The 16,278-nt window shown below is 43.7% G+C and overlaps 1 long non-coding RNA gene across 1 annotated transcript; it reads right to left on the bottom strand.

Moving 5' to 3' along the window:
• Positions 1-2,946: 2,946 nt before the first annotated feature.
• LOC130682361 (uncharacterized) lies at positions 2,947-9,086 on the bottom strand. Its single transcript, XR_008995584.1, has 2 exons — positions 8,818-9,086; positions 2,947-3,253 (listed from the first exon to the last, which is right to left on the bottom strand). It is a non-coding gene; the product is annotated as an uncharacterized LOC130682361 (long non-coding RNA).
• Between the last annotated feature and the right edge of the window lie 7,192 nt (positions 9,087-16,278).

The raw sequence follows: 16,278 nt of genomic DNA, 5'->3' as shown, positions 1-16,278 counted from the left end.
TCGTCCCTGAGATCAAATCACAAAACACAACGACCAGGTTTTGAGGAAAGGAAAGAATAGTTTATTGACTTGCTAGCAAACGAGGGAGTGGCAGGCTCCTGCCTTAGAGAAGCACCGTCCTCCCGACACACAAGCGGTCAGGGCTTTTCGAGGGGAAACCGTGGGAGAGGGGCTAGGGTGCAGACACATGAAGTAGGCAGCTTGCAAGGGCCCAAGCAGACATTCCTGCACTGATTCACTAGCTTTCTGTTTTTCTTTTCTGCTCCTCCTCAGTCCCCGGGCACTGGATGCTTGCGGTTGAACAAAATCAGCTTTCCGCTTTAACTCTGACCCTCAGACGCAGAAAATCTAGAGAAGAAGAAGAAACTGCCGCCCCGCCCCACCCCCGCCCATTAGTGGACAAAGTTTCTGGGGCTGTTTGAGTTCACTTTCCAGTAAATGTTAGTGTTCAGTTTTGAACAAAGATTTGATTCCCCTTTTGTTCTATTACAAATTTATCTCTTACTGTTACATTCCCTTAAGAGCAGCCCCAAAACAGATCATGAAATGCCTTGAGGGAGAGTTTCTGACTTTATTCCCCCGAAGATAGCCACAAGTTGAAAAACACAGCTCTAAGCGTTTATTGGAATATCAGTGCTGGCTGACAAGACAGGAACTGCCATCTGCGGTTCAGATTTCCAGTGGACGTGGCCCATGTGTTCAAATTGTGCAAATGTTGCTGTTAGAATCAGCAAGGGAGTGTCTCCTTGCAACTGCCTGGAGCCGGCAGCCTTGCATTTAATACTCGCAGGCAGAATTTTCTCAAGAGCCCCTCCCCCACTTGTAGCACATGGACAAGTTGGGGAAATGAGAAGAGGGGACCCACGGAGGCCTTTATGTCCAGACCTACTGCCCCACTCCTTAGCTCGATGACATACACACCTCATTGTATCTGTTTTAATATATGTATTCAATAGTATATATTACACAGTATAATAATACCTCATGTTATTTATCCTTGAACCTCTCATGTATGAAGGGTTCCCATGCATACAAAATTAAATTTGATATTCTGCTTATCCGTCTAATGTCAGTTTAATTATTGCACCAGTGAGAAGAACCTTGACCTTTTCTTCCCCAACAGCCTATGCACTCAGCATGACTTTGTCAAGGTACAACCATGTTGTGACTAATATCAATTCTTCATTCTTTGAAAAAAAGGAGCAGGCCCAAGATGGGGTAACTCAGGCTAAGCCCCATATCTGGGCTTAATAATAAGCCGATATTTAATAATAAAGAAAGACTTAATACCTAACCTATTGTAGTTTTGGCCTATCTCAAGACTATGATCTTGATCAGTCAATTTGGAATTGCTAGTCATCACTAGTGAGGTAATTTGCCCCGTAGACTCCCACAGAAAGGTGTCTTAAGCCTAAAAGTATCTTTTCTTTCCTAAAAAGCCTTTCCTTCCCTACAGCCCTTCAGAACATGGGATATAACGCCTGTTTTTACTGAATGGCTGAATAAAACCAATTAATCGTCAAATTCACTCAGCTGAATTTTGGTATGTAACAATTTTTGTGACCCAATAATATTCCTCTGTACGGATATATCACACTTTCTTGACCTATTCATGCCTTAACGGACATTTCGGTTGTTTCCAGCTTTTGACTATGATAAATAATGTTGCTATAAAATTCATGTACAAGTTTTTTGTCCAAAGATATGCTTTCATTTTTCTTGGGCATATACCTACGAGAGGAAGTAATGGGTCATATGGTATTTCTAGGTTTACTTTTTGAGGAACTGCCAGACTGTTTTCCAAAATGGCTACACCATTTTATATTCACATCAGTGTGAATATAAAGATTTCATATTTCTCCATATATTTCTGCACTTATTATCTCACCTTTTGATTCTCGCCATCCCGGTGGTTATGAAGTAGTATCTCACTGGGGTTTTGGTTTGCGGTTCCTCGTTGACTAATGGGGTCTTTTCTTGAGCCGCTTGCATGTCTTCCTCAAAAAAAATGTGAATCAGAACCTTTGCTGTTTTTAAATTGAGTTATTTGACTTTTTATAATTAAGTTTTAAGAGGTCTTTTGATACTTTCTATTCAAGTCCCTTATGAGATACATGATTTGCATAATTTTCTTCCATCAGTGGATTGTGTTTTACTTTAATGTTTAAAATTTTTCAGGCTAGGCTGTATTTTCGTTAAATACATGAATTTACTCCAAATCGCCTTTCAGAGAGGTCACAACGATAATTTTGAAAATTATCAGCAAGAAAAAGCGTATTGTCACACACAGGGCAGCTCTAGACAATTGGCGTACAATGTTGTGCTTACAGGTAATATGGTACACTTGAACATTGTTGTGTAGGTCTCGCGCTGTGTGTTTTACTACAATAAGAAAATTAGTTGGTGTCAAGAGTTTTTTTTTTAATGAAGCTTTAAAAAAAAAAATTAAAAGGCTTTAAAAAAAAGAATAACTCATAGCCACCTCCTGAGCTGGAAAAAGGCCAATCAGCACTCCGGTATCGTCAGTAGGCAGCTCTCTGGGCCCTGATGGCCTAATTACTTCTCAAAGGCTCTGCCTCCTAATACGAATACCTTGGAGTTTACGATTTCAACATACAAATTTTCAGTGGAACACAAGACATTCATAGCAAGAAGCTATGAAACCATATAAACACAGAGATAAGCTAATGGTGTGGGCACAACATCCAATGGCGGGTTGAGAGTTAGGAAGGGAAGTCACTCTTTCCTCAGGGAGCAGGAATATGACCAGTTAGAAGACTGTTCTGAATTCTAAGACCTGCTTGGAGTGAGGAGTGGAGATGGAATTTCACAGCAAGGGAGGTGAAAAAAATAGGCAGAGACACTGTGACAATGGACAAAAAGGAGATTTGAGAAATGTAGGATGAAGAGAACTGGGTGAAAAACAACAACAAAATCAAGATGTACCTAAAATAAACAGGGATCTGGTGGGATCAGCTCTCAGAATACCAAGGGGTGTATTCCCCCCTAGACTCCTCCCAAGAGAAGGCTCTCTCATGGGAAGCATTCAAGGAGCAGCCGTCTACACATCCTCAGACACGCATAGTTGGGGAGGCTTCTCTGACCGACCCGACTATGCCTTTCTCAGCTGCCCAGCTGGCTGGTTCTGCCCCGCTCACCCACACAGATCCGACTGTGGGCTTCATCTTCTACCATCCACGGCTCTTCCCTCGTTCCAACTTGAAGAGTGTGTTTGGCTTGCTGGCTTCATACCCTGTTGGTGGGAAATAACGAGAGACTTAGACCTGCGGGATTGGGCTGGGATGTCAAGATGGGAGAATACTACATTTAGGGACTAGACAGTGTTCACATCAGCAAAGCAGAGACTTCTGTCAAGAGGGGGAACATTATGTATGCTTGTCTGACGCCAGAGGATCTGAGGAGCCACTGCTGAGAGCACTGTGGACATGCCAGAGATTTCAGCAGCTGGGAGAAAAGGCCACCGAAGGGGGCCCCCTGGTGACACAGGGGAGCTGTCCTCACCCACTGACACCAGGTCGCTGTAGTTCTCCAACATCACGTCCCGGTATAACATCACACCCTTCTGAGTGGGGGCCAGGAGCTGCCCTCCCCCCCAGGGGAAGTCCACGGCCACATCGTTGATTAACAGGGTTTCCTGTGATATCCTGCTGCTGTCCACTATAGGTGTTTGTCCACTCGTTGCTCCAGAAGGGACATAAAGGAGGGCAGTTTGCTTATTTTCACCACATAGGCTGCATCAACACAGGCAGTTTTCAAAAACAACATGCTAAAGAAGGAAAATACTATTGGAATAGTCTGCAATTTTACATTCAGTATGCCATTTATCCCACAAAGCAGAAGTCTCTGTAATAAGTAGCCATTAAATCCTCTTGCTAATCAAAAATCATACATACACCAACATTTGTTTGCCAAACACTATTCACAGGTGGGGTAACATCAGGATTAATAAAACATTATTCATCAAGGGCCTTCCCAGACTTGGTGAATCAGAATCAACCATGCAGACACAACAGATGCTAGAATTACAAGGGATAGCACATTTAATAGTGTATTTGAAATATTTTAAGGAATAAAGTATTTTAAAATGTCTAAAAAACTAGGATCTATAAAGAAACAAGCAGGCACATTTGGAAAAAAGTCTATCTGAAGAAACACACACACTTGTACATTAAAAGCACATCAGAGAAAAAAGGGGAGTCTACACACATAAACAGAATCAGAAATAAGAAAAAATCACTACAAACACAAGAGAAATACAAAGAATTATGAGAGAATACTACGAAAAATTATATGCTAACAAATTGGATAACCTAGAAGAAATGGACAACTTTCTAGAAAAATAGAACCTTCTAAGGCTGACCCCGGAAGAAACAGAAAATCTGAACACACCAATTACCAGCAACGAAATTGAATTGGTAATCAAAAAAACCCTAAAAAGTCCACTCCAGAACTACTAGAACTAATAACTGACCAGCAAAGTTGCAGGACACAAAACCAATACACAGAAATTTGCTGCATTCCTATATAGTAATGATTAACTAGCAGAAAGAGAAATCAGGAAAACCATTCCATTCACAATTGCATCAAAAATAAAATACCTAGGAATAAACCTAACCAACGAAGTGAAAGACCTACCCTGAAAACTACAAGACACTCATGAGAGAAATTAAATAGGACAACAATAAATGGAAACACATCCCATGCTCATGGATAGGAAGAATTAATATTGTCAGAATGGCCATCCTGCCTAAAACAATCTACAGATTCAATGCGATCCCTATCGAAATACCAACAGCATTCTTCAACAAACTAGATCAAATAGTTCTAAAATTCATATGGAACCACCAAAGACCCCGAACAGCCAAAGCAGTCCTGAGAAGGAAGAATAAAGCATAAAGCAGGGGGAATTACACTTCCTGACTTCAAGGTCTACTACAAAGTCACAATAATCAAGACAATTTGGTGATGGCACAAGAATAGACCCACAGACCAATGGAATAGACTAGAGAGCCCAGATATCAAACCAAGCATATATGGTCAATTAATATACAATAAAGGAGCCATGGACATACAATGGGGAAATGACACCCTCTTCAACAACTGGTGTTGGAAAAATTGAACAGCTACATGCAAGAGAATGAAACTGGATTATTGTGTAACCCCATACACAAAAGTACACTCAAAATGGATCAAAGACCTGAATGTAAGTGATCAAACCATAAAGCTCTTAGAAGACAACATAGGCAAAAATCTCCTGAATATTAACATGAGCAACTTTTTCCTGAACGCATCTCCTCGGGCAAGGGAAACAAAAGCAAAATTGAACACATGGGACTACATCAAACTTAAAAGCTTCTGTACAGCAAACAACACCATCAGCAGAACAAAAAGGCATCCTATAGTATGGGAGAATATATTTGTAAATGACATATCTGACAAGAGGTTAACATCCAAAATATATAAAGAACACACATACGTCAACACCCAAAAAGCAAATAACCCTATTAAAAAATGGGCAGAGGATATGAATAGACGGTTCTCCAAAGAAGAAATTCAGATGGCCAATAGGCATGTGAAAAGATGCTCCACATCGCTAATTATCACGGAAATGCAAAGTAAAGCCACAATGAGATATCACCTCACACCAGTTAGGATGGCCAACATTGAAAAGACTAGGAACAACAAATGCTGGTGAGAATGCAGAGAAAGGAGACCCCTTCTACACTGCTGGTGGGAATGTAAATTAGTTCAACTATTGTGGAATGCAATATACAGGTTCCTCAAAAAACTAAAAATAGAAATACCATTTGACCCGGGAATTCCACTCCTAGGAATTTACTCAAAGAATACAAGTTCTCAGATTCAACAAGGCATATGCACCCCTATGTTTATTGCAGCACTTTTTACAATAGCCAAGATACGGAAGCAACCTAGGTGTCCATCAGTAGATGAATGGATAAAGAAGATGTGGTACATATACACAATGGAATACTATTCAGCCATAAGAAAGAAACAAATCCTACCATTTGCAACAACACGATGGAGCTAGAGGGTATTATGCTCAGTGAAATAAGCCAGGCAGAGAAAGACAAGTACCAAATGATTTCCCTCATTTGTGGAGTATAATGATGAAGCAAAATTGAAGGAACAAAACAGCCACAGATTCACAGCCTCCAAGAAGGGACTAGTGGTTACAAGGGGGAGGGGTGGGGGAGGGTGGGTGGGGAGGGAGGGAGAAGGGGACTGAGGGGTGTTATGATTAGTACACATGGTGTGGGGTGGTCACGGGGAAGACAGTGTAGCACAGGGAAGATAAGTACTAACTCCGTGGCATCTTACTACACTGATGGACAATGGCTGCAATGGGATATGGGGGGGACCTGATAATATGGGTGAATGTAGTAACCACATTGTTTTTCATGTGAAACCTTCATAAGAGTATATATCAATGACACCTTAATAAAAAAAAGAAAGCCCATCAAAGGTATTAAAGGCATAATTGGTGAACGAGAAATTACCCAAAAGGCAGCACAGAGCTCCTGTGGTCAGGCAGAATATTCCCTAAGACTAGGTAACTCGCAGAGGGACTGAGAAGCCACTGAGCCCAGTTCTGCTGTTATGGTTTATTAGTTCATGGATACAGATTGACACCAGCCAAGGCAACCAGCACAAAAGCCAGAGTCCAGGAAAGTTCCAGACGTGGAATCCCAGCTGCCCCTGACAATGGAGTCATGTGGGCAGTGTTGCTTTGTGGCATCAACATGACAGGAGGCAGGGGGCACTGGCACCCGGGCAGGGTCACCTGAGCCTGGGCATCCAGTCTTCACTGCGCTTGACCCCTACAGCCTGGTAGGACAGGTAGGACGCCTTTGTGCATGTTCCCTCCCCAGCCACTCCCGACGCCACGTGACCCACAGCGCCCACCCTGAGTCACACTGAGTGACGCTCCACCCGTCTCCTTCGCCTGATCTCTATCCTTTTAACAGTAAGTGTGACCTGACTGCGACAGAGTTCTGTTCTTATTATGTCACACTCAGGCTTTGCGATTAAATATCAAAGCTCTGTGTCTGAGCTAGTTTGAACCGAGATCTGCCTGGCACAAGCACATGACCTTACAGTGGCTGTATTCCCTTACCAGATCCCCCCTTAACCTCCTAAGAACACAGCTCTCTTGCTACTTCCTTTAAGGAGTTTACTACCCAGAGGCCCCTTGGAGGAGCGCCAATCAGACATACAACTTGAATTTCTGAAATTACCTAACATTCAATGGCACACAAAACCACTTTTTCCCATGAAGACAGAAACACACAAACTACAGGCTCCACGCTTTGCCCCCAAAGGAGCAGACCCGACGCCGGGACTCCTGGCTCTGCAGCCCAAACTCTGGAGCTTGGGGGAAAGACTCCAAGGGCAGATCAGCACTTCCTGGCCATCACCTCGTTCCCATTTGCCACCACATGGCCACATGTCATGCTGATGAGCTCCCTGTGACTCCACATCCTCCAAGTTCACAGGAGGACGGACCTCACCACCCAAGCTGCCTCTGCCATCACGACGATCTGGTCAGGGCCCTCATTCCACGACACCACACAGGAAAAGGCGCGCAGCTACCTGCGGTGACACCCATGGGCAGAAATCGGTGAGGGCAACTTCTGAGAGACGCCGGGATCCACTCCTGTAAAAGTCAACTGTCCCTTCCCCGCAGGCCTCTGCGGTCCTGAGGCACAGCTGCTGAGCTTCCGCTTTGCTTTTAAGTCTCAAGTACTTTCAGTACAATGAATCTCCTCTCTTACCTACAGTGGCTACATCTTAACCACTGTCCCCAAAGGCACCAACTGCTTTTCCAGAAAATCCATGCGTCTCTGTGTGTGCTTGTGAGATATATGCATGGAGATATACATGTATAATACTTACACATCTAAAACCAGTCCTTGAAGAGAGATTTAAGCTTATTTGAAGGACTGAAGGGAAAGTAATGTTCACCAGGTGTGTCCAGCCACCGAGGGGTCCTGGGCCTCCTTAAAACTTCAGCCTCTCAACCACAGACACACATGGGCCTCCCCAGAGAATGACCACACGGACCTGTACAAATCCTCAAACCTGGAAAAGACATCACCATTCATGGTGACCTGCCCACTCCATCAGTTAGCCGATATAAATTTCCAAATTTGAATGGTATTCATTAACAAATACACTGTGGGCTGAACTCTTCTCCCAAAATCTCTATGTTTAAATATATACTTCAGCACATTGTTTCTTTGGAGGTAGGGTCATTAAAAAGGGTAGTTAAGATAAAAGTGAGATCATCAGGGTTGGCCCTAATCCAACATGACTGCTGTCCTTCAAGAAGAAATATGGACATAGAGAGGGTAGACCATGTGAAGACACAGGGAGAAGAAAGCCATCTGTGAGCCGAGGAGAGATTCTCAGAAGAAAGCAACCCTGCTGACACCTTGATCTCAGATTCTAGCCTCAAAAATCGTGAGGGAAAAAATCTGCTCCTTAAGTCCCTCAGTCGTGGCACTTTATGATAGCCCTAGCGAACTAATACAACACCCTCAACTCCAGTTCTCCATCACTGAGCCATACAAAGCAGAGTGACCCGCTGAGACCCCCAAACCCTGACCTCTAACCCAGCACACCAAATTATGCAGTTACTGCTTGGCAAACAGCACACTTAATACTGTTAAGTACAATTTTTATGAAGGCAAGAGTGTATAGCAATCTACGATATAAATTGGTTTGGCCTTATTCAAGAGGGCAACCTGGAATTACCTATCCATTAACATTTTTTACCTGGGATGCCAGCCTCTGAAAGGTGAGTTCAGCACCTGATCTTCAGGGGTCAGGGCAAGCCTGGGCAGCCCATTTAGGGGCCCTGACTGCTTATTTCAGTGCGAAAGATGCCATGACTGCCACGATAGAATGTGAAGATTGACAAGAAGTAGAGAGATCTGAAGTCTGAGTTGAAGACAAATCCATTCCTGGTTCTTTGCTTTACAGTATCTGTCCTGAATCCATCCTGTTAGACGCCATTACTTGGCATGTTTTATTCATCAGTATATCCCGGTGGGTACCTGCGTACGAAACGGGTCTCCTGCGGCTGCGTAGTAGCCGCAGGAGACGCAGCCGCCATATCGAAGAGTCAGTAGGTTCGCGAGCGCCGCTAGGAGGAGCTGCTCCCGCGTCTCAGTCCTTGCTCCGGCCCGCATTCCCGTCCCCGCACGGAGCGCGGCGGAGCCCAGATGGTGGACCGGCGCTGTGTTCGGCTGCGCCTTCCTCCCGGCGCGCAGGCCCCGGCGGCCCCGGCGATCGGCCCGGACTTCGAGCCGCCGCCCCGGCCGGACCTGCGCTCGTCCAGCTCTGCCGCCTCCAGCCTTGCACCGTCGTACCTGCTGCGGAGCGTCCAGAGCGGGCCCCGCTTCAGGGGTGAAGGCGACAGCGACGGCTCTGCGGGCCGGAAGGTACGTGGCCGCCGGGCCTGGAGGGGGCGCGTGGACCCCTGCCTCCGCCTGCGGGCGCGGCGGACCGGTGAGGGGGCGGGCGTGCGAGGGGCTCGGCCGCGTTCCCGGGGCCGGGGGGCGGCTGACGCGGGTGGGGGATTCGCGGGGCCCGGCCTGGGGCCGCGCCGCCGACCTGCCACTGCCGCGCGGGCCGGCGTCGCAGGCGAAGGGGGCGGGCCGTGCCGCGCAGACGGGGAGGCCGGCGGGCGTCTTGCCGTGTGCGCCGTTTTCCGTCGGCGGCCTCGGGAGCCAGGGCCGGGCGAGCCGAGGGTCGGGTGGGACCCGCGGAGGGGCGGCGGGGGAGAGGCCGCCGGAGGCAGCGCCTCCAGGGTTAACAACTGTTTCCTGAGGCTCCTGTCGGCCTTGTCATTTGGGATTACCGGTTCCGTTTCCTTGCTGGTCATTGGTCTGTTCACATTTTCTGTTTCTTCCTGGGTCACCCTTGGAAGGTTGCATTTTCCTAGAAAGGTGACCATTTCTTCTAGGTTATCCTGTTCGTTACTATATAATTTTTCATAGTATTCTCTAATCTTCATATTTCAGTGGTGTCACTAGTGATTTTTCCTTTCTCATTTCCGATTCTGTTCATGTGCGTAGGCTCTTTTTTTCTTGATAAGTCTGGCTAGGAGTTTATCTGTTTTGTTAATTTTCTCGAAGAACCAGCTCCTGCTTTCATTCATTCTGTTGTTTTATTCTTCTCTATTTTATTTATTTCTGCTCTAGTCATTATTATGTCCCTCCTTCTCCTGAGTTTGGGCCTCATTTGTTCTTCTTTTTCTAGTTCAGTTAAATGTGAGTTTAGACTGTTCATATGGGATTGTTGTTCTTCCCTGAGGTAGGCCTGTGGTGCAATATACTTCCTTCTTACCACCGCCTTCGCTGAGTCCCACAGATTTTGCGTTGTTGAATTATTGTGATTATTTGTTTCCATGTATTGCTTGATCTCTGTTTTTATTTGGTCATTGACCTACTGGTTATTTAGGAGCATGTTGTTAAGCCTCCATGTGATTGTAGGCCATTTTGTCGTCTTTGTGTAATTTATTTATAGTTTCATACCCTTGTGGTCTGAGAAGCTGGTTGGTACAATTTCAGTCTTTTCGAATTTTCTGAGGCTCTTTTTCTGGCCCAGTATATGATCTATTCTTGAAAATATTCCATGTGCACTTGAGAAGAATGTGTATCCTGCTGCTTTTGAGTGGAGAGTTCTGTAGATGTGTAAGGTCCATCTGTTCTAATGTGTTGTTCAATGCCTCTGTCTCCTTACTGATTTTCTGTCTGGTTGATCTGTTCTTCGGAGTGAGTGGAGTGTTGAAGTCTCCTAGAATGAATGCATTGCATTCTGTTTCCCCTTTCAATTCTGTTAGTATTTGTTTCACATGTGTAGGTGCTCCTGTGTTGGGCGCATAGATATTTATAATGGTTATATCCTCTTGTTGGATTGACCCTTTTATCATTATGTAATGCCCGTCCTTGTCTCTTGTGACTTTCTTTGTTTTAAAGTCTATTTTGCTCAATACAAGTACTGCAACACCTGCTGTTTTCTCCCTATTAGTTGCATGAAATATCTTTTTCCATCCCTTCACTCTTAGTCTGAGTATGTCTTCGGGTTTGAAGTGAGTCTCTTGTAGACAGTATATACATGGGTCTTGTTTTTTTATCCATTCAGTGACTCTGTGTGTTTTGATTGGTGCATTCAGACCATTTACATTTAGGGTGATTATCGATAGGTATGTACTTACTGCCATTGCAGGCTTTAGGTTCGTGGTTACCAAAAGGTAAAGGGTACCTTCTTTACTACCTAAGAATCTAGCTTAACTCACTTAAGTATGCTATTACAAACACAACCTGAAGGTTGTTTTTTTTTTCCCCTCCTCATTCTTTGTATATTAGGTATGGTGTTCTGTACTCTTTGTATGCCCCTTTTTATTACCTCTGGTGACAGCTATTTAACCTGAGGAATGCTTCCATCTATAGCAGTCCCTCCAAACTACACTGTAGAGATGGGTGGTGTGAGCTAAATTTTCTCAGCTTTTGCTTATCTGGAAATTGTTTAATCCCTCCTTCAAATTTAAATGATAATCGTTTCTATTTTTATTTTTTATTCAGTTGTTATAATTTTTTGTATGATTAATCTACAATTTCATGAGCAACATTATGTTTACTAGACTCCCTCGATCGTCAAGTCACCCCCACATACCGTTTACAGTCAGTGTCCATCAGTGTAGTAAGATGCTATAGAATCACTACTTGTCTTGTCTGTGTTGTACAGCCCACCTGGTGCCCCCCCTACATTATGTCTGCTAATAGTAATGCCCCTTTTTTTCTGCTTATCACTCCCTTCCCACACCCATCCTCCCCAGTCCCTTTCCCTTTCGTAACTGTTAGTCCATTCTTGGGTTCTGTGATTCTGCTGCTGTTTTCTTCCTTCAGTTTTTCTTTTGCTCTTATACTCCACATATGAGTGAAATCATTTGGTGCTTGTCTCTCTCTGACTGGCTTATTTTACTGAGCATAATACCCTCTAGATCCATCCATGTTGTTACAAATGGTAGGATTTGTTTTCTTCTTAATGGCTGGATAATATTCCATTGTGTATATGTACCACATGTTCTTTAGCCATTCATCTACTGATGGACACGTAGGTTCCTTCCATTTCTTAGCTATTGTAAATAGTGCTGTGCTAAACATAGAGGTGCATCTGTCTTTTTCAAACCGGGCTGCTGCATTCTTTGGGTAAATTCCTAGAAGTGGATTGTTGAGTATTTTTGCATGTATGTTTGTCAGCGATATTGGTCTGTAACTTTCTTTTTTTGTGGTGTCTTTGCCTGGTTTTGGTATTAAGGTGATGCTGGCCTCGTAGAATGAGTTTGGAAGTATTCCTTCTTCTTCTACTTTTTGGAAAAGTTTAAGGAGTATGACTATTAGATCTTCGGTACATGTTTAATTAAAGTCAGTGGTGCAGCCATCTGGTTCAGGTGTTTTGTTCTTAGGTAGTTTTTTGATTACCAGTTCAATTTTGTTCCTAGTAATTGGTCTGTTCAGATTTTCTGTTCTTTCTCGGTTAGCCTTGGAGGGTTGCATTTTTCTAGAAAGTTGTCCATTTCTTGTAGGTTATCCAGTGTGTTGGCATATAATTTTTCATGGTATTCTCTCCTAATTCTTTGTGTTTCCGTAGTGATTTTTCCTTTCTCATTTCTGATTCTGTTTGTGTGTGCAGGCTCTCTTTTTCTCTTGATTAGTCTGGCTAGGGGTTTATCCATTTTGTTTATTTTCTCGAAGAATCAGCTCCTGCTTTCATCGATTCTTTGTATTGTTTCATTCTTCTCGGTTTTATTTATTTTTGCTCCAATCTTTATTGTGTTCCCCCTCTTGCTGACTATGGGCCCCATTTGTTCTTCTTTCTCTTGTTGTGATAGTTTTCAGCTTAGACTGTTCATATGGGATTGTTCTTCTCTCCTGAAGGAGGCCTGTATTGCGATATACTTCCCTCTTAGCACCGCCTTGTCTGTGTCCCACAGATTTTTGCCTTGTTCAATTTTCTTTTTTTTTTTGTGAGGGCATCTCTCATATTTATTGATCAAATGGTTGTTAACAACAATAAAATTCTGTATAGAGGGGTCTATACTCAATGCACAATCATTAATCCACTCCAAGCCTAATTTTCGTCAGTCTCCAATCTTCTGATGCATAACGAACAAGTTCTTACATGGAGTACAAATTCTTACATAGTGAATAAGTTACATGGTGACTTGTTCAATTTTTATTGTTGTCATTTGTCTCCGTATATTGCTCGATCTCTGTTTTTATTCGGTCATTGATCCGTTGGTTGTTTAGGAGCATGTTCTTAATCCGCCATGCGGTGCTAGGCTTTTTCATTTTATTTGCGTAATTTATTTCTAGTTTCATACCCTTGTGGTGTGAGAAGCTGCATCGTTTTTGGGGGCTCGTCCGGGATAACTTCGGAGGTGAGTATAGGCATCCGAGCCTGCCTTTTCCTTCACTGTCCTTATAGAAGGAAGCCGTCTATGGCACACAACATCGGGCGCTCGTCAGCCACTTAAATGGGACTAGCCCGGCTGCCGATCTCAAAGTCTCGAGCGCCAGGTTCCCCTGCGTCTCCCTCAGTGGATCCCCCGTCTCCCTTGGGAGCCGGGAAAGTCACCTGAGTGGAGGCCAGGATTCCCCTTCAGAGGCATCTCCTTGGACGCCAGGGACTGAGGAAGGCCGTGGGCACCTGCGAGAGCCTAGGCTGAGGATGCGCTTCAGCGGCTTCCCAAAGGCCCGCGTGTCTGGAATCAGAGCCCGAGAGCCCGACTGGGTATCCATGAGGAGTGTCTCTCTTTCTGTCTGCCTGACTTCCAGCCTGCTTCTCCGGGCCGCCCCAGCCTCTGGGTGAGGCAAGGGTGCTCTTTACTTCCTTTACTCGCTCGATGTGTGCCTCTGACTTCGTCAGTGCCACGGACCCCGATGCTCAGCACCGCAAGGTAGGAGATCCATGCTTCACTCTTATTCCTGACGAAATGCTGTACTTTTTATCTCATAAACATGTGTCTGGTTCGTTGAAGAATGCTGTTGGTATTTTGATGGGGATTGCATCGAATCTGTAGATTGCTTTAGGCAGGATGGCCATTTTGATAATATTAATTCCTTTTAGCCAGGAGCATGGGATGAGTTTCCGTTTGTTAGTGTCCTCTTTACCTTCTGTTAAGAGTGTCTTGTAGTTTTCAGGGTATGGTAGGTCTTTCGGTTCCTTGGTTAGGTTTATTCCTAGGTATTTTATTCTTGTTGATGCAATTGTGAATGGAATTGTTTTCCTGATTTCTGTTTCTGCTAGTTCATCATTAGTGTATAGGAAAGCAACAGGTGTCTGTGTATTAATTTTGTATCCTGCAACTCCGCTGAATTCAGATATCAGTTCTAGTAGTTTTGGAGTGGAGTCTTTAGGGTTTTTTAATGCACAATATCATGTCATGTGCAAATAGTGATGGTTTGACTTGTTCTTTACCAATCTGGATGCCTTGTATTTCTTTGTTTTGTGTGATTGCCGTGGCTAGGACCTCCAGTACTATGTTGAATAACAGTGGGGAGAGTGGGCATCCCTGTCTCGTTCCCGATGTCAGAGGAAAACCTTTCAGCTTCTCGCTGTTAAGTATGATGTCTGTGGGCTTGTCATATATGGCCTGTATTATGTTGAGGTACTTGCCCTGTATACCCATTTTGTTGAGAGTTTTTATCATGTATGGATGTTGAATTTTGTCAAATGTTTTTTCAGCATCTGTGGATGTGATCATGTGTTTTTTTTCCTCCTTTTTGCTGAGTTGGTGGATGATGATCATGGATTTTCTAATACTGTGCCATCCTTGCATCCCTGGAATAAATCTACTTGATCGTGATGGATGATCTTTTTTATGTATTTTTGAATTTGGTGTGCTAATATGTTTTTCAGTATTTTTTTTTTTTTGCTCAGAACTGCTTTTATTTTTTGTCTTTTCAATATACAAAGTGTTTTCCACACTATACATGTAGCACACACACGCACGCACACACACACATACATATATGTATGCATAAAGATAGAATTTTCCTTTAAAGAACACAGGAAAACTAAAAATTGCCATTGCAAATCTGAACTGTTAGCATCTGGAGCATATAAAATGTGTGTTCACCTGGTTTTTTTTTTCACAAGGCTCCCCTGGTCTCAGTGAAGTGGCCAATTGGAGTTTGTCTCCTCTTCTCTGTGGTCCATTGATTTCAGCCTGTCCGTACTGATTCTAGACTTTCTAGGTGGTTCACAAACAGCTCAGGTTAAATTAACTTGAGGACAGTGTTTGAAAATGCAGAATTACTCACGCTTCTTTGTGCCTGTTCTTAAGCATTGTTTCCAGAAGATGGATCTTTTCAATTCCAGTGAGCTAATCTGCTGATGGCTCTCAGTAACAAGAAGTGTATTGTGTGAGCTGACTGGAAAAATAAAGAGAAGGAAGAAAATTCTTTGTAGCACGTTGCCTTTGCAAAAGTAACATCTCTGGGGCATTGAGTAAGAGTCTGGTCTTCACCAGTCTATCTAAGGTTGGTCCTATAACCTCCATTGAAAACTTACCTTCATGAGTTCATGTTTGATAGGAAGAACTTATGATAGATACATGCTAATAATGCTTGTTGTGTATTTGCTGTGCAATGGGAATTGTGCTAGTCATGTTAAATTGTATACTATGAGGTTGGCTCAGTTATCCTTCCCTATTTTAGAAGTGAAGAAACTAAGGCTATTCAACAGTTAATCTGTGGCCTTATAACAGTAAGTGGAGCACTATGTTAAATTTAGCTGTATCTTACCACAAAGGTAATGGTATTAACTCTGATGCTCTTCCTTCCTTCCTTCATTTATTTATTCATTTTTAATTGTTATCATTAATCTGCGATTACATGAAGAACATTATGTTTACTACCCTCCCCCCTTCACCAAGTCCCCCCTGCAAACCACATTACAGTCACTGTCCATCAGCATTGGAAGATGTTGTAGAATATCACTACTTGTCTTCTCTGTGTTGCCCAGCCCTTCCCATGTCGTCCCCCCCACATTATACATGCTAATCGTAATGCCCCCTTTCTTTTACCCCCTTATCCCTCCCTTCCCACCCATCCTCCCTAGTCCATTTTCCTTTGGTAACTGTTAGTCCATTCTTGGGTTCTGTGATTGTGCTGCTGTTTTGTTCCTTCAGTTTTTCTTTGTTCTCATACTCCACATGTGAGTGAA

The sequence above is a fragment of the Manis pentadactyla genome, unplaced genomic scaffold (genome assembly GCF_030020395.1).
Source record: "Manis pentadactyla isolate mManPen7 unplaced genomic scaffold, mManPen7.hap1 scaffold_331, whole genome shotgun sequence".
In the NCBI taxonomy this organism is placed as follows: domain Eukaryota; kingdom Metazoa; phylum Chordata; class Mammalia; order Pholidota; family Manidae; genus Manis; species Manis pentadactyla.
The sequence above is the reverse complement of the archived record's forward strand: the minus strand, read 5'-3'. Positions and strand labels throughout refer to the sequence as shown.